At 30.9% G+C, this 20,068-nt stretch overlaps 1 protein-coding gene and 1 pseudogene across 4 annotated transcripts in view; both read right to left on the reverse strand.

Annotated features, from left to right (window-relative positions):
* Positions 1-20,068, reverse strand: part of Nbea (neurobeachin) — a 622,915-nt gene that overhangs the window by 332,426 nt on the left and 270,421 nt on the right. The gene's annotated exons all lie outside the window — the stretch shown is intronic.
* On the reverse strand, positions 2,849-3,215 carry LOC143411765 (microtubule-associated protein 1 light chain 3 alpha pseudogene; annotated as a pseudogene).

The following is a 20,068-nucleotide window of genomic DNA, read 5'->3' on the forward strand; positions in this document are numbered from 1 at the left end:
ATCATGATACTTGAATGTTACAGAATATTCAATTTCAGTGTTCATTACATGTTACTGGAACATAGCCACACTCGTTCCTTTACCTACTGTCTATTGCTGTGTCCACACTACAATGGCAAAATTGAGTAGTTAAGATAGAGATCATACAGTTGCAATGTATGAGGTACTTACGTTTTGGCCCATTATAGAAAGTTTGCCAACCCCCATGATTCAAGTACACATAGTTCTTTCTGGCTTGAAAATCCACAGCTCTGTGTCCTTCCTTCAGTCTAACCAAGTTAAACTGGTACCAAAGAGAAGAAACACCATGGCGGGAAGAAAATATGAAAAGGTACAAGTTCTTAGGTACTTAGGATCATCTTTCTATTTCATTCTGGATTTAAAAACAAGAATAGAAACTGATTAAGCACAGTCTCAGTATTTGGTGGAAGTATAAAGATGAAAATCATTTGTAGACTATGTCCCTGTAAGTTGTGGGGTGTCATCTTATAGTACTAAACTGTTTTCAGCTTTTTCATGGCCATTAAAGGCCAATAACTGTTTCAGTGGAGACTAGTTTTGAGCATTAAAAGGCCAGTGACATTTATTGTATTGATAACTACAGTAAAGCCAATTTTTTTCCACTTTTAGATATCTAAAGAACAAATTGTTTTTCAACTCTCCTTTCTTTTCCTTCCCTTCTTTACATTTAAGCTTTTTTAACCAGTGTATTTGTAAAATAAAATCTTATTAGTTCTTTCTGCCCAACTATACCCCTACTTAACACTTGCTGCATAAACTGACAGACTGTTTCTTAATCATAACTGATTTTGTTCCTCCCTGTTCAAAATTCTTTCAAGAATGACTAGGAGCTAGTTTTTTGTTTTCTCTGGAATACATTTATTTATTAAACTCACTGCCCCTGCCTTTTCTACCCTCATTTGTATATGCTGTTTTTCCATAATTTTCAGTAATAATCATGAACCAGTAAGAACTCTCCTGGCTCTACTGCCTATACTTCCCTGCATACCTGGTTTATATGCCATAATTAGACCAACATGTTGTCTACCTTGTTTTTATTTATGGCTTGTGTAATTTCTGAACACAAAGAATATGTCCTCCTCTGAAAAGTTGTTTTTTAACTTTTGAAATTTATTATTATTATTTTGCAACGTTGGGGATGAAATCCAGGGCCTCACACCCACTAGGGAAGTGCTCTGTCCCTGAGCTACTACACCCTCAGTTTTCTAGTAGTCTTTGCTTTTAAAAAAAGTTCTTTAAATTTAATTTTCATACATTAAAATTTACTTTTTTCCTATATTAAAATATGCTTATTAAAAGGGATGAAAATGAATATACAAAATTATTGATGCATAAGACAAGGTTATAGGTAAAATCTGACTATTTTCCAGACTTTGTACAAGTCTATGTTGTTTTTTAACAGAACTCAGATCATTTTGTTTTTAGTTTGTTTTTACTTTTTAAATTGTGGTACAATATATATAACTCAAAATTTACCATGTGAACCATTTTTAAATATATGTTTCACTACTCTATACGGTTGTATAACCATCACCACTATTCATCTTCATAACTCTTTCATCTTATAAAATTGAAACTCTATACTCATTAAATAAAAATTCCCTATACTCCATGCTTCTTACCTACTGGCAATAACCATTCTACTTTTTATCCTTCTATTTTTATTACCTTAAGTATCTCATATAAGCAGAATCATGCACTGTTTGTCTTTTTGTGATTGGCTTATTTGACTTAGCATACTTCCTTCAGGTTAACTGATGTTTTATCATTAATCAGTATTTCCCTCTTTTAAGATTGAATCATATTTCATTGTATTTATATACCACATTTTGCTACTTCATTCACCCACCAATGAACACCTGAGTTGCTTCCACATGTTAACTATTCTGAATTGTGCAACTATAAACATAGTATACAAATATGTCTTTTGAAATCCTGTTTTCAATGCCCTTGGATACATATCCAGAAGCTGAATTGCTGGATCACAAATTTATTCTATTTTTATTTTTTAGGAAGCACATACTGTTGTCCATATCAGCTATAACATTCCATATTCCCACCAATAGTACACATGGGTTTCACTTTTCCCATATCCTTTCAACATTTGTTCCTTTCTGATTTTTTATAGTAATGTGTTTGTGGTTTTGATCTGTATTTCGCTAAAATTTAGGGATATTGAGTATTTTCTCATGTACTTTTTGGCCATTTCTATACCAAAGGAGACAAATTCTTCACTCATTTTTCATTTGTTTTTTGTTTTGCCTTTGTCAGACACTTAATATTCAAATATTTTCCCCCCTCTTGGTGAATTGTTTCTTTATTCTGTTGATATTTTCTTTTGATCTACAAAAATTTTAAATCTTCATAAAATCCTATTTGTCTACTTTTTTCTTTTAGTGTCTGTGATTACTGTAGCTTTTTATAAAATTATTTTTGTAATTTTTGTTTGCAGAGGGACCATGATCACAAATCCACAAACTATGTGGAGATGGGGGAGTCAAAGAGCAGTCTTTCAGCTATGGGTATGGGCAGGTAGAGCCCCCAAGTGAGGGAGGAGTACTTGGCAGATAGGCAATGAGCTACAGAAAAAGGAAAACCACAAAGCAGGGGTACTGGGGGCTGCAGCCCATTCCATCTCAACCTTGCTAGCACCCAAGAGGACAACCCTAACATAAGTAGCCCAGAATCTTCTCAAAGGCAGAGTAGGTTGCTTGATGGCCCTCACTAGGGGGCCATGTTGCTGCCCAGCCTTCTATGAGCAGAAACAGTTCAATTCAGGAGCCAGGAGTTCCCTTGGTGGAGCCTGACACAGCCCCTCACTGCTTACTCAGAAGCCAAAGGTTTCCTTGGAATCATAGACCAAGTAGAGGACTCTGTTCTCATCCTCCCCCTATGCACAGATATATGAGGTGGGGGTGGACACACTCACCATACTGTATTGATTCACTAATAGAAAAAAGGCCTATGTGGGGTTCAGCTGCAGGCACCATCAGATGATCTTGAAAAAATGGCTCATGTTGACATTGGTCCAGGACAAGGACCTTGGTCTTATTTAGGATGGGCAGCTGCTTCTCACACTTATAGCACTTGATCACCAAGATCTTTCTGTGGTGCTGGACATATGTCATCAGCTGCACCTTCTTAAAGAGGTCAGAGAAGCTCTGCAGTTCCCTGAAGGGCTCATTTGATTGCATCACTAGGTTAGGCAAGGCAGAGCACAGCCAGGGATACCAGGAATGGCTAGGGGATGTGGATGTAGTTCAGGATTTCCAGGTCCTGGGGCTCATGCCTATTGTAACTTTATAGTTAAGTTTTGGAATCAGAAAACGTAAGCCCTCCAGATTTTTTTTTTTTTTAAGATGTTTTGGCTACTCTAAGCCCCTTGAGATTTCAAATAAATTTATAACTACTTTTTCTATTGCTGCATAAAATACACTGAGATATTGATAGAGATAGAAATAAATCTGTAGATTGTTTTGGGTAGTACATAGTAACAACATTAAGTTGTTACAATGGGATAGCTTTCCAAATATTTACCTTCTTAATTTGTCAGCAAAGATTTGTCAGAATATTTTGTTCAAGTCATATTTTTTTTACTTAATGTGTAAAGCTTTGAAAATAAATACACTGATTTATTTAACATCACCATAATGAGAACATAGAATAGTTTCATCAACTCACGAGATCTTTAGTACTATTCCCTTGTAGTGAGGTCTTTATTCTCACACAAATCCCTTGATACCACTTGGCTATGTCCATTGCTATACTTTGACCTTTTTTTTTTTTTTATACTTTGACCTTTTTGAGAAATATAAACAAATAGAAATAGTTATCTATTTGAGGTAAGACTTCTTAAAATATCCTTCAAAAGCATCCAAATACTCAGGTTTAAAGGACATTTGTATTTTTTCAGTTATTAGCTATCATAAACATAAATGTTAGGAACACTCATTTACAGATTTTTTAGTGTGTAAAGAGAAGTTCTCACATCTCTATGTAAAATACCCAGGAATGAGATTACTAAGTTATATAATAAATGTTTTGTTAAGAAACTCTTAAACCAAACCACTCTCCTCAATGAACACCATTTACACTCACAAAACCATGAGCAGTTTGAATGAAATTGCAAATTGCTGCATATTCTCTCCAGCATTTATTATTGACAGTATTTTTTATTTTAACAATTTTCATTTTTGTAGTGATATGTCATTGTTGCATTTACCCAATCACCAATGATTTTGACTATCTTTTAAATGTGCTTTTTTGGCTTCTGGTTAAGCCTCTGTTCAAGTCATTTTTAAATGATTTGCTGCTTGCTTATTGTTCATCTCTTTTGAGAGTTTCTCTTTATTAATAGTTTGAACAGTTCAATTATGATGTTCCATAGTATTTTCATTTTGCTTTCTACTTGGGGTTGGCTGAATTTCACAGATCATAGGATTTACAGTTTTCAAAACATTTGCCTATTATTTCTTCTCTCTTCTACACACACACACACACACACACACACACAGCATGAACTATAAATCCATCTCTATCTATCTAGTACTAACCCTCTTTTTCTTGGATTACAACCCATCTATGTTAGAGTACTTGACTTACCTTACAGGTTCTTATGGTCCTGCTGTCTTTATTTACTTAGCATTTTTTAAGTCACCTTCAATTTTCCAAAAAATTGATGTATTTCCCAAAAATTGATGACTAAAAAAGATGTATTCTACATGTTCAAGTTCACTTTCATTTTCTTAATCATTAAATATGCTGGTAAACCCACCAAATGAATTTTCATGTCAGACTTCTGTTTGTCATTATTTATCACTTTCCAGGCTTCCACTTCTTTTCTTTTTTTTCTATTGTCTACTCATCTTTGCACTGAGTTTATCTTATTCTTTAAATACTGAAACATCTTTATAATAACTGACTTCTTTGTCTTTTAAATCCCTTATCCCTGTAATTTCTGCAAAAGTTTAATCAACCGATTTTCCTTTGAGTTATGTGCTAAATTTTACTGTCATGTTATCTCATGTCTAACAGTTTTGTTTGGATGATAGGCATTATGAATGACACACTGGTAAATGGGGCATTTTGCTTATTTCCTTAAAATGTGATAGTCTCTGCTGTCAGAGTTAAGTTATAAGTCAAACAATTTGGTACTATTAAGGCCTATTTTGAAATATTTTTTTTTCTCCTTAGAATCTAGACCAAGAATTGATCTAGAGTTTCTTTTAGAAGTAATTTAACCCTACTACTAAGGTCATTCTTCTGGGTTTCCTATTCATTGTCCCAAATAACCAATAAAAATTGCACACACTGACTAGGCAGAACTAGAATACCACTTATTCCTCGGTGAGCTCTGGAAACTGTTCATGTAAGGCACCTAATCAGATATTATATACTTTTATGGAGGTTGTCTCTCTATATGTGCTGCTTCAAAGATTCAAGTTTCAAAGGGCTATATGTAGATTTCTAGAGCTATTTTGCTGTGCAGCTGCTTCCTCTACAAAATTTGTTCTACAGTTTTCTGTATTCTGATTAGTCTCCTCAACTTAGCAACATTGCTATGATTTGAGATTCCTTCTTTTTTTTTTTTTCTTAAAAAAAAAAACACAATCTAAATATGACTCCAGAAAAATGCCAGAGAAAATATGGGGCCCAACTCAATTATTTTGATTTCTTCTGTACTCCCAGTTATCTCAGACCAGTTGTAAAATGTACAAAAACTGTTAATTCATGTATATTGTCCAGTTTTCTAGTAGGTACAACTGAAAGTAAATACATTCCCTGTTATCCCACCATGAGGAAAAACAGTTATCACAGTAATGAAGTCTTTTACAATTTTCCTTGAACATGTTATACCAGTGAATCTTTTTTCCTGACCTGACAATATTTTACACAGTACCTTCCTTATATTCAACTTATACTACTAAACAAACCTTGACCTTGACTAAAGACTCTGACTTTTATTTTATGGAGTTTAGTTTGATCTCCCCATCTTTTTATTTAATTTCCACATTATTATTGGTAAATTATAATTATACCTAATAGAGGAATTTGTTGTTACATATTTGTACACACATACAAGGAAACAATTTAATTAATATCATTCCCCAATAAGGTCTACCCACCTTTGAAAGCACTGAGAAAGAGCATAGGATCTTGAATAGTTATAGTAAAATTCTTTAAGGTATACAACAACTATGTAAAAACCATTCAAACACATTCCGATATTTACATTATATTATAATATCTGTATGTATTTAACCACACTCAGTGGTTAAAATACTGATTATCAATGTTGAGTTAGCTAGTATAGCTAATCACTTAAGAGTCTTTCCCAGCTAGTTGATTCTTCTAATCTTCTTGAAGATAGTCCTGAAGCATTATTTCTTTCATTATAATTATGTTATCCTATAAAATCTTGATATTTTGACAACCCAAATAAGGTACCTATTCAGTACCTATTTGAAAATTATGAGACATTTTGATAAAATATCATTTAATTATCAAATTTATAATATTTCAAATTATGATATGTTAACACATTAACAGAAAAACAAAACTTTTAAATTACACATAAACACTTTATTTGTTGGGATAAAAATAGTCAATTTTAAATTGCTAATTTTTCCATGAGACTTAGCTAAATATATAAAGAGTTTTTTTTCCCTAACATGAAAATGCATCTATTATTTGAAATTTTTGGTATGTTTACAAAACATCAATGTGTAGTGTAAAATTTTCTTAAAATGGTATTGATCATCTTCATAAATAACAAATAATTCCAGGAATTATAGATGTATACTCTGCTTCTGTCGAAATTATCCAAAGAATGGAAAATGGTTCCTTGCTGTTGCTTAACAAAATTTATCAAAAGAGGTAGTTACGAGTAGAAACAAGAATGCTTCTGCAGTTCATGCCGCTGTCTTAAGGAACACAGAATTTAATTTTAAATGGTTGGGAGATTATAGCAGTTAAGTTTGATCATCAAATGAAATTCATGTTTCTAAACAGTTTCAAGAACAACAAGCATTCAGGATACCATGTAATAAATAAAATAGAGCAGAATAACTGTGATAGCCATGTTGTAAGGAACATATTTTCAGTGCTTACTATGGAAAGGAACAACTAACACCATAATAAATTTTCTGGATACATCATTATACAGCATAATACCAATAAACAATTAAACAAAACAAAATAACAATACTATCAACAATATTTAAGTTTTTATTTTATTTTTTTTGGATGATGATATTACCTTTTATTCTCACCTGGGATTAGCAAACTTTGGCCTATGGGCCAAATCCATCTTGCAGATTGTTTTTGTATGAGCACTAAATTAAGAACAGCTTTTAGATTTTGGAAGAGTTGTAAGATATATAGCAACATATATCAAAAAAAAAAAAAAAAAAAAAGGAGGGGCTGGTGTTGTGGCTCAGCAATAGAGCACTCGCCTAGCACATTCAAGGCCCTGGGTTCAATTTTCAGCACCACATAAAAATAAATAAATAAAATACAGGTATTATGTCCAACTACAACTAAAAAAATAAATATAAAAAAGAGAATATATTGCAAAGACTGTTGTCTACAATCAATCTTTAAAGAAAAAACTAACCAACTCTTAATTTAGATTATTTCTAGATTTATGAAAGATAAGAACAAAGATAAATTCTAAATTTTGTACAATGAAAGTATGTATTGCATGCAAAGTTCATTGTAAATAAAATGCTAAATATAAAAATCTTTTGTGTAAAAGTTGATCATAATTCCATATATTCAGATATGGAACTCATGAATACAGTTTGTCTAACTTACTGATATTAGAATGTAAATAAATTATTCATTAATGTAAACAACACCTGAGATTTTTCTTTTACATGATAGACTTCATTCAGTTTTGGGGAGAGTGGGGGGATACTGAGGATTGAATTCAGGGGCACTTTAAAAATCATGTACATTATAAACTCAGTCAAGTTTGTGTAAAAATTGATACCGTAACCACACAATTATTTTTAACTATCAAATAATCAAGAACCATAACCATAGCATTCATTTCCAATACTACTCTTAAATAACATAAATTTCAACAGAACATTTGATAAAAGTTGACTATTTTAACTTGTCATCTCCCAGAAGCGGTACATAAATTGATCATGTACGAATCATTTTAAAAACATTTGAAAATACTGTTAGTGTGACAAAACAGTGTTTTTCCATCAATAGTATTTAATGAAAATGAGACTAGGAAATCCTAAGTGTTCAAACATAGCTTAGTTTTTGCTACTAGAATTCTGAAATAGGTATGTTCCTTCTAAAGTTTTTTTCAGCCTATCATTATTCTTTTTAATATGGTATCTGATTCTTTTCTCTTGTACACTATTTATTAAGTGATAACACATGAAATTTAATATGTGAAAATAAAAATGATGTTACATAACAGTCCATAGTTATGTTAATAAAGACAGTATTTAGGAGGACAAAATACATGTTGTTTTAGATTTTGGTAATAGTAGTCTGTACCTTTTATTACCGAGACCAAAACCAAAACAAGATGAATAATATTTATTATATGATGATTTAACATAATATTACTTTTAAATAAAATCACATTTGCTCTTTCTTTTTGCTTTTATGTTCAGGAATAACAGGTAAAAACTGGACTTAAAACTGTACTTAAAACTTGGAATGGAACCACCATTTTACCCAGCTATCTCACACCTTGGTCTATACCCAAAGTACTTAAAAATAGCATACTACAGTGACAAGCCACATCAATGTTTATAGCAGCATAATTCACTATAGTCAAACTGTGGAACCATCCCAGAAATAATCTTATATTGTAATTTCTATTAAAAAATGTTACTCATGTTAAACTCAACCCTATAGAGAAAAACAAATTTAACCTAATTTTATATTTCCAAAATTTAAATATTTTAAAATATATAAAAATAAAAACAGAATATTCAAGGCATCCAGTTCATAGATCTTTCTTACTGATTTGAAATTCTGAATATAATAGTTAAATAGCACAATTTTAAAAAATAATGAGATATATCTGCCATGTCAATTTTAAATCTTTTTAAATTTCGGTATTAGAATTTGAACTCAAAGTTGTATTTAATGATTATGAGCAAGAACAACAATACAAAAAACAGGTAAACTATTACTTTTTATCTTGAAAAAATAATTATAATAATAGAAGAAAATTGTAAGGTATATATTAATACTGTTTCATATTAATACTGTTAAAACTACAAATATCATGTATATACTGTACCATTAGTTATCCAGTATTAGGTTCAATATATATTTAGATTATTTTCAATTTGCCCTTGGACTACCATTATTGTTACAAGCATTTTATATCTATATCTGTTTGTGTACACAAAGATTACTCTATGATATTATTTCTAAGAATGAAATTGCTGAGTACCTTAACCAATTCAATTTTATAAGATACTATAATTACTCCTCAATGTGGTTGTATCAACTTGTACTCCCAGTAGAAGATTCCATACCCTTACTAATTGGCAGATTTTAAACACAAATTTTGTTCTAAATGGACAGGAGTGAAATTATTTTCTTTTAGTGTTAATTTCTTATATCTGATTGTAAGAGTATGTACTTTTTTTATTTTACTGAACACTTGTATTTTTTTACTGAACACCTGTATTTTCCTCATTTGCAAGTTAGCAGTTTTGATTTTTGCCCATTTTTTCTATGAAATTATGTTTTATTCTTGATTGGTAGGAGTTTTTATGTGATTTAAATGACAACATTTTTTTGATTATCACTGTTATAAAGATACCCTCCATGTCTATGAGTGAGCTTTAAACTTTAATTAAAATTATGCTAAAATAAATATAACCAAAAATCATAACTGTAACTATTTTAAGTATATAGTTGTAAGCATATTTATATTATTCTGTAATCTCCAAAAATTTTTCATCTGGCAAAACTGAAACTTAATTGCCTATTTCCAATTCCTCCAGTTACCATCAACTATCATTCTATTTTTTGTCTCTAAGAATTTGACTATTTAGATACTTCAGCTCAGGTGAATCATTTAATGTCTATTTGTGAATTTCTCACTTCACTTAGCATAATGTCTTCCAGGGTACATTTATGTTGTATAACACATCTGAATTTCTCTCCTTAAAAATACCCTATTGTATGTAAAAACCTACATTTTATTTATCCATTTGTTAGTCAATGTACGACCAGGTTGCTTTCACTTCTTGGCTATTTTGAATAATGCTGCTATAACTATGAGTCATGATTTATCTTTGAGACCTTGTTTTAAGTTGTTTTGGATATACACTAAAAAGTGTAATTGTTAGGGGCTGGAGATATGGCTCAGTGGTAGAGCGCTTGCCTAGTATGTATGAGGAACCACATAAGATCCTCGGCACCACATAAAATAAATAAATAAAATAAACCTTTAAAAAAAGTGTAATTGTTGGATCAACTAATAATTCTTCTTTTTTTGATAAACTGCCATACATTTTAAATGTCTTGTATACCATTTTCCATTATCATCAACAATGCACAAGGTTTCCAATTTCTTATTTTTGCCAACATTTGTCAATTTTTTATCAATTAGGACTGTAATTATCCAGTCATAATTAATGTATGGTGGTTCCTATTGTTTTGGATTATCCTATTTTAAAATTGGGTCACTTGTGATTTTTGTTGTCAAACTGTAAGAGTTATTTATATATGCTGAATACTAATTTTTTAACATGTGTAAAATTTATAAATATGTTTCCTTTCCCACAGTTTTCCCTTTCACTCTGTTGGTTTCCTTTGAAACACAGAAATTTAAATTTTTGGTATAGTTCAATTTATCTGTTTTTATTAGTTGCCTGTGCTTTTGGTATCATTCATAAGAAAGCATTGCCAAATTTAATGTCTCAAAGCTTTCCTCTTACATTTTCTTCTATGAGTCTTATACTTTCAGGTCTCTCATTTAGGCTTTTAATGAATTTTGTATTGAATTTTGCATCTGGTATATGGTAAGGGTATAACTTCATCCTTTCATATTTAGACATAAAATTTTCAATATTATTTGTTCACAAGACTGTCAAGATCATTTAGTCATCTTGGCATCCATGCTGGAAATTATCTGACCACATGCAAAGGTTTATTTCTTATTAGAAGGTTTATTCATTTATTCTATATCTGTTTTTATGAGAAGCATATTGTTTTGATTACTATAAATTTGTAGGAAGTTTTCAACTGACAAAGTGAGAGTCCCCCAGGATTTTTAATTCTTCTACAAGATTATTCTGAATATTCTGGCTCCCTGAGGTTTCATATGAATTTTCTATTTCTGCACAAAATGACATTGGAATTTTGATAGAACTGCCATGAATATGCAGATCAGTTTGAATAGTACTAACATCCTAGCAATATTAAGTCCACCAACCTATGAACATGTGACATGTTTCTAATTATTGGTGTCTAATTTAATTTCTGTGAGGAATTGTTGTTTTATAGTTTTCAGTGTATAAGTCTTTTACTGCTTTGATTAAGCTTATTTTTAATGCTACTTTAAATAAAACTGTTTTTAATTTTCTTTTCTGACTATTCAATTTTATTGTACAAAAATATAAGTGATTTGGAGGTGTTAGTTTTGTATCTTTGCAAATCTTCTGATCTAATTTATTACTTCTAATCCTTATCTTAAGGGAGTTTTTAGATATGGGTTATATTGCATACAAAATATTGTCATATAATAAGAGACAATTTTACTTCTTCCTGTCCAATTTATATTCCTTTTTATCTTGCCAAAATACTCTGATTATCAGACTTCCTGTACCATTTTAAATAGAAATCACGAAGGAAGGTAAGCATCCTTTCTTTCTACCAGAATTTTTTTTCTTTTTTTTTTTTTAATTTTTTTCTTTTTAATTTTATTTTTTTATTGGTTATTCAAAACATTACAAAGATTTCAGAATAAGGAAAAGCTCAGTCTCATCTCCCCACACAACTGTTGATTAAACTAACTCTGGCTTTTTATACATGGCCTTTACTATATTGTGGTAGTTTCCTTATATTCCTTTTCTCTGAGTATTTTTCTTATCATAAAAAGGTGTTAAATCTTGTCAAGTAACTTTTCTATAACAGTATCATGTGGGATTTTTCACTTCTTCTGTTAACATGGTATGCTGTATTGATCGATTTTGTATGATGAAACATCTTTGCATTCTATAAATAAATCTCATTAGGCTATGGTGTCTAACCTTTTTGATATGCTGAATTAAGTTTATTAGTATTTTGTAGTGAAATTGACATAAACTCTCAAAAGAGTTATCAGTTTTATAGTTCTCTTTTAGTGGCCTTGTCTGTTTCAGGTATTAGAATAATGCTGGTCTCATATAATAATTTTGTAAGTATTCTCTTCAATTTCTTGGATGAGCTTGATGAGGACTAGTGCTAATTATCCTTAAATATTTGTAAGAATACAACAGTGAAGTCATTGGTGGTTTTTTCTTTATTGGGAAATATCTGCTTACTGATTGAATTTCCTTACTTGTATAAATTATGTTCATATTCTATCTTTCTTCATGATTCTGTATGGGTAGGTTGTGTGTTTCCAGGTATTTATCCACTTCTAGGTTATGCAATATGATGGCACAGAAATGCTAATAGTATTCTCTTATTTTTTGGTTGGAGGTACCAGAGATTGAACTCAGGGGAACTTAACTACTGAGGCCCATTCCCAGCCCTATTTTGTATTTTATTAGAGACAGGGTCTCACTGAGTTGCTTAGCACTTCACTTTTGCTGAGGCTGGCACTGAAGTCTCCCTCCTCCTACCTCAGCCTCCTGAGCCACTGGGATTATAGGCATGCTCCATTGCACCAGGCTAATAATATTCTCATAATCCTTTTTTTCCCCACAGCCTTGGTGATAATATCCCTTTTTCATTTTTTATTTTAGTTGTCTGAATCTTTTTTTTTTAAATCTGACTAAAGGTTTGTAAATTTTGTTGATCTTTTCAGTGAATCAACTTAATTTCATTAATCTTCTCTATAATTTATTCCCTATTTTGTTTATATCTGCATTAATCTTTAGTGTTCCTTTTCTTCTATTACCTTTGTATTTGCTTTGTCCTTCTTTTTAAATTTCCTCAAGGTAGAAAGTCAGGTTGTTGATTTGAAATCTTTTCATTTTAAATATATTTTTATTTTAAAAATAAGCATTTATTCTTCCGATTGTTTTTTCATGATCCTATACATTTTGGTAAGCTGTCTTTCAGTTTTCTAATTTTCCTTGCAATTTCTTCTTGAACTTATTGGTTATTTAGAATACACTGTTTATTTCCCAGATATTTTTGGAATTTTAATTTTTCATTCTGCTCTTGATTTCTAATTTTGTTCCATTGTGAATAAAGAAAACTTGGTAAATTAAAATATTCTGTGGCCATGTACACTTAAGAAAAATATATGTTTTTGTTTTGTGAAGTATTGTGAAGTACTCTCTGTATATGTGTCATGTGCAAATGGTCCATAGTAGTGTTCAAGTCATCTACTAACATGTTGAACTTCCGTGTGGTTGATTCATTATGAAAATTGTAATTACTTTTATCTCTTACTATTATTGTAGGTTGACTTCTCTCTCTAATTTCATCAATATTTGTTTCTTGTATTTTTGAACTCTGATATTTGATGTATATAAATTTATAATTTTAATCTTCTTGGTGATGTGATACATTTATCTTCATATATTGTACTTGGTATCTAAGGCAGTCTTTAATTTAACCTCTATTTTTTTTTATATTAGTATAATTATTCCGGTTCTGTTTTGGTTAGCATTTTCATGGAATAGTTTTTTCCACCCATTCACACTGAACCTGTGTGTCCTTAAATTGAGTCTCTATGAACAGACACTCACAGCATAGAGTTGTATATTTTTTCTTAAATTCACTCAGCCCATTTGTCTTTTGATTGGGATGTTTAGTACATCTATATTTTGAGTAGTTACTGACAGGGAAGAACTTCCTTTTGCCACATTACTGTTCTCTGTTTGCCTTATCACATTTTACCCTCATTTCTTCCCTTACTGATTTCTATATGTTTAGGTGAGTGCTTCGAGCCCTTTTCTCCTTCATTTTTACTTATTAAAGTTTTTTTTTGTGTGTATATGTGGTAATCATGTGAATTATATGTAACATTTTAAAGTTATTACAATCTATTTTAAACTAAAGAACTTTGATTCCATACAAAAATTATACAACTTTGCAGCTCTATAACACCCACACTCTATATAATCATGAGTTACCTTTATATAGTATGTAACCATTAACATATTTATATAAATATTATTTATATTTTTTCTTTTAAATTGTACACAAGAAATAATTGTGGGCATAAAGTCATAACATATAGGCTTTCATATCTATATAAATGTTTACAACCAAACTTTATATTTTCATAAAGATTTGTGTTACTATCTATATACTTTCTTTTCAACTTGAATGACTTTTTATAGCATTTCTTGTACATTTGGTTACTTTGATCTTGTTTAACTGAGAAACTTCTCCATTTTTGAAACTTTCACTGAAAATAATATTTTTCAGAGTTTTCTTTTTTTACTTTCAGAACTTTGAATGAATATATCATCTCACTGCCTTCCAGAATGCAAGATTTCTAAGAAATATGTTCATCATCTTCTAGAAACTCCTTTGTATTATTGCAAGTACCTTTTCTCTTGTTTCTTTCAAAATTTTGTCTTTGATTTCCAACAGATAGATTATAATGTGTATAAGTCTGTATCTTATTGACTTATTCTAGTTGGAGTAGCTTGAGCTTGAATTCATACATCTCCTAAAATTTGGGAAGTTTTTTTTAATCATAATTTCTTTAAATATGTAGTCTGCCTTTCTCCCTGCCCCCTCCTTCTGAGAAAGAGAGGCTCCCCCAGGCTCTTTTCACCACCCTTTTTTTCCCTTTAATTTAGCAATTTAACATGACCCTCAGCTTTGCTAATTCTTCTTAGATTATTTTGGCTCTTGAATTCACTTAATTAAATTTTTTTCAGTTCATCTATTTTTCAACTTCAAAAAGATTCTCAACCTCATATAAAGTTTTCTTTTTAATAATTCCTGTTAGTATACTTTTGTTCATAAAATATTTTCCTGATTTTGTATACTTGTCAGTCCATATATTCCTTTAGCTCATTAAACATATTTACAATAGTTGACTATCAGATCTGCATTTCTTTATGATTGGCTTCTGAACTTATTTTGTTTCTGTGAATGGGCAATGTTTCCTCCTTTCTTTGTATGCCTTATAATTTTTTATTGAAATATGAGTGTGGCCATCTCTCACAGCCTTTACTGACCCTCTTTGTACAGAGAAAATGTTCACTCATCATCATGGCTTAAAGATTCAGGGAGCTATCAAACATTTTCTGGAGAAGCATTTTCCTTGTGACTGTGTGCTTTTATTACAGTTCTGTTTATGCAGCTGCTTTTAAATATTCAAAATTTCCTAAGAGTCTCAATTAATCTTCTCACAAGCATTGGATTCCTATCATATTCATCTGTCCATAATTTCTTGCCCCAATCACACGATTCTGCAAACCCCCTGCATCTCTGTTATGATACAGTGCCTGCCACTACTTTCCATAGACTACAATCTGTTAATCAAAATTTGCTTCCATCAGTACACTGAGTCAGATAAGACAGAAACCAGTCACTGTGGCAGCTACCAGGCAAGTGAGAATGTAAAAAGTGAGTTTCATTCTATTCCTGCCACCCCAAAGTAAGAATTAGAAATTGGAGTTTCCTACTAACCATGAATACTGCACTGAACTGGGGAGGATGCAGGGTAAGAGCAAACAAAGTGCCATGGACTCACTCAATTGTTGAATATTTTTTTCCCACTAGGTGTTTAATTCTTTATTATAGCTTACCTGTTTTGTATTGTCATTTATTCAGTATTTCTCTGAAGAACAAAGGCTTGATGATTCCTGACCACCATCTTGCTGATACTACTTTTGGTCACTTTTTAAATGATATTCTTTTCCAAAACACAATAGTTATGTTATCACATTTACTGAATTCTATATTTTGTGTGTGTGTGTGTGTGTGTGTGTGTGTGTGTTTGTCTAGTTTAAGAAATCTTTCACACTTTTGTTTAGATGTTTTCCTCATTTTCTTCTAAAACAATTGAGATATGTATATTTAGTGAGAAAAAGGTTTAATTACTTTCTTTTTTATGTTTAATTAACAAAAGTGTATTATGTTGATACAGATGCAATTATTGCACTATTCGTGTCTTTTTCATCAATCTGCAATGGTAACTCTGTTACATAATGTTACCATATGTGTGTGTGCAATCTGATTCTGGTATTTATTTGACACAGTGATATAACTCTGGGTCACTACCATACCATTTTAATTACAATAGCTTGTTCAATTCAAAATTATCTTGGGTTATTTTATTTCTTAATTTAACAATGTAAGTTTATGAGATACCTTGTTAATTCCATGAAAATAATTTTAGATTAGAATTAAATTTTATTGAAATTGATGGAATAATAGAGACTGAAATAAAGTCTTTATGAAGAGCCCATCAACCAATACCATTTCACTTTATTTAGGTCACAAATGTCACTGAAAAACTTTTATATCCTTTGTAATAGATGACATTAAAATATCTTAATTGTAGTTTGGGGGTATACCTCAGTCGTATAGTTTTCTTAGGATGCACTACGGCCTGAATTCAATTCCCAGCACCACACACACACACACACACACACACACACACACACTTGTCATTATAAAACACAATACAACTGCATGAAAAATAGGTTAATAATTTTTTATATGAAATGAATAATTATAACCATTGTACAGCTAAGGAAATTGGCTTTTTGCCAAGTATCTCAAAGCTCTCCAAGTGTTTTGTCCTAATCAAAATCCTCTCCCCATTTGTAAGAAACTTTTATCCTGACTTTTATGATAATTATTTTCTTTTCCTTTATAATAAAGTTTCATTACCTAAATGCTACAGCTGTTCTGGTGAACAAATCAGTTTCATTGATTACTTTTGTAATATATTTTAAATCACTTTTAAGCTACAGGTACCCCTTTATCTCATTATCTTTCACATGTAATTTATTTTGAAGAAACCAAGTCATTTGTATTGTAGAATTTTCACCAGTATAAATTTTTATTGAATTCTTTTGGTATGGTTCAACATGTTGGGTATAGAGGCATAACTGAATTCAGCTTTATTTTATTCATTCAGTTTTAATTGATGATGATATTTCATCATCTGGGTAGTTACCTTTCTTTGTGTGATATTGGCAATCATTCCTGTTCAGATCTATTAGTTCTTTAGAAGATGCTAAATGGTAATCTAACCCCAATATCCCTCCATCAATTATCAGATGATCTATTTTTACTAAGTAAAAACTTTTCCCATTAAAGTTTAATAACATAATGATCAGTTTACAAAAAAAGGACTAAACAAGTACAGGACTCTTTCCCTTCATTTATCAGTTTTCACAATAAGCTGATATTCTATCATCCTTTAAATTTTGCCAAATCAATTTGTAAATTATAACCATGGACTTGTGGACTTAAAATACATTCATGTGTGCTAATGCACTATGATTACTATGCTTACTGATACTCAAACTGCCTGTGGCCAATAGAAATCTCTTCAATTTACCTCCTGAATTCTTTTAACAATTTTTTATATCATTCTTATTTTTGGTACCACAGTACAATCATTTTGGTGTCACAGTACAATCATTGACATTTCCATATTGTGGCTAATGAATATTAAAGACCACTGTCTTGACTCTACATGTGTTCAGTGCTATTGGCTTGATCACTGCATCAAAGCTACTAGTATATAGAACACATGCCATAGAATAGAATATATACTATATATAGAATAGAATATATTCCATAGTATATATGGGTATATATATAGTATAGAATATATACCATAGTATATATGGATATATACTATGCTCATATATGGGTATGAGCATGAGTATGCATGTGCACAGGTGTGTATTAAGTACACACTGATCATGTCCAATTCAAATTCATAGCCATAAGCTTTAACTTAAGTTCTTCTATTTTATATCTGAATCTCCTTTATAAAATTCAAGTCTGGATCTTTAAGCATATGGGGTAAAATTATCAGAATATTAATAAATTTACTGTTATTTTATCTAATATTATACTATAATTTCAAAAATATACCAATAATGTGACAAATAGTAATAATTACTGACCTTTAAGTTTTGAATTTTTCAGAGCATGGAGCCATTATAATTTATGGTTATCTGTATTTTAGTCTCTTCAGCTGTGATCTCTCCTATCAATTTGGTGGCCTAATATTTATTCTATAGAGGATTATTCAGGAGGGAATAGGGAAATAATAGTTCCTGATATCTTGCATATTAAGAGTTTAAATATAGTCTCTATACTTAATCTCCCAGGAACAAAATCATTGTTCTGGCTGAGCCACTTAGATTTTCTCTTGATAGATAGTGACTACAGTCAGATGATGCAAGATGTTTAAATTAAGAGACCATTCAGATTTAGGGCTGGGGTTCTAAGGTGGGCCACATTCTGATGACTAAGAAAAGGAAACAGTTTGAGAAAAAAGTGAAAAACTGAGTAGATACACAGAAAGTAGCAAAAACTGGGGTCTATGAAGTTGAGAGTCAAAAGAAGCAGCCTTGGTTATTTACCCTACTTTCTCATTTATAGGCTGTCTAAAGTCTCTATATCATTTCCTGGCCTTGTATTCAGTTGACTTTTGTTGTATCTTCATCATAATTATGTTACCTTGAATATTTCTGTGAGTTCTCATCTGAACATAAATAATGTTCACACAGCATAAACCGTGGTTTTTCAGAACAACTCAGCTATGATAGAACAAAACATTGAAAGGGACACTGCAAACAAAGACAAACATATAACCCTCCCCCACCCCATATTGACAATTGGCACACAAAACACATCTAGACCTAGTTTAAATCCAAATTACAACATAACCTCTTCTGAACTCTGTTTTAGATAAGCCCAACAATGGCTCTGGAATGCACTCTCCATTGCTGCAGCAACTCATATCAATCTAACACTTCTGAACCACAGCTGTTTTGTCATCTTTTGTCTGTAGGTTTTGATACTTGCATATATGCTGGCTAAAGTAATTTTTATACTTAATTTATAAATTAAAGAACTTGGGCTGGGGATATAGCTCAGTTGGTAGAATACTTGCCTTGCATGTACAGAGCCCTGGGTTCAATCCCCAGCACCACCAAAAAAAAAAAAAAAAAAAAAAAAGAAAAAAGAAAAAAAGAAAAAGAAAAAAAGCTTGAATTTTCTAATAAGTTCAGTAAAGTACTAATAACTACTATCTTTAAAAATCCTTGTGTCAGAGGTAGGTTATGGCTCAGCAGTAAAGCACTTGCCTCGCACATGCGAGGTACTGGGTTCTATCCTCAGCACCACATATAAGTAAATAAAATAAAGTTATTGTGTCCAACTACAACTACAAAAATAAAAAATAAATCCTTAATTATTCATAAGAAAAATACACAGCAAAAACTAAATAAAAACACCTAATGAATATTAATTGTATCAGTAACATGATTAAAATTTCAAAGACTGCACCTGAAATAAAATTGGCAGAAATCATTGTTCAAAAACACCTACTGAGTATCTTAAAAGAAGTGAAACTACACTGCTCTAGAATAATCTAATAAATTTAACATGTTGATTAATGAAAGGAAAACTGAATATAAAACATTAAATAAAGATGCAATTCAAATATATTTCATGATTAACTGAAATTAAGAGTTTTTATTTTCTTTTAAGACGTGAAAATAATGTTACCTAAATTCAATTTTATTCCTGCTATACAAATAAGTAAAATGAAGTCAAAAGCCATGAGATTTATTCATCATAACTATCATTTCTTGAAAAGATATGTTTATCATGTAAATATCCTATGTTCTTCACAAGGGTCTGACAGTTTTTCTTCTTAGAAGACAGGAGAGTAATGTAT

The sequence above is a fragment of the Callospermophilus lateralis genome, chromosome 12, assembly GCF_048772815.1.
Source record: "Callospermophilus lateralis isolate mCalLat2 chromosome 12, mCalLat2.hap1, whole genome shotgun sequence".
Lineage (NCBI taxonomy): Eukaryota > Metazoa > Chordata > Mammalia > Rodentia > Sciuridae > Callospermophilus > Callospermophilus lateralis.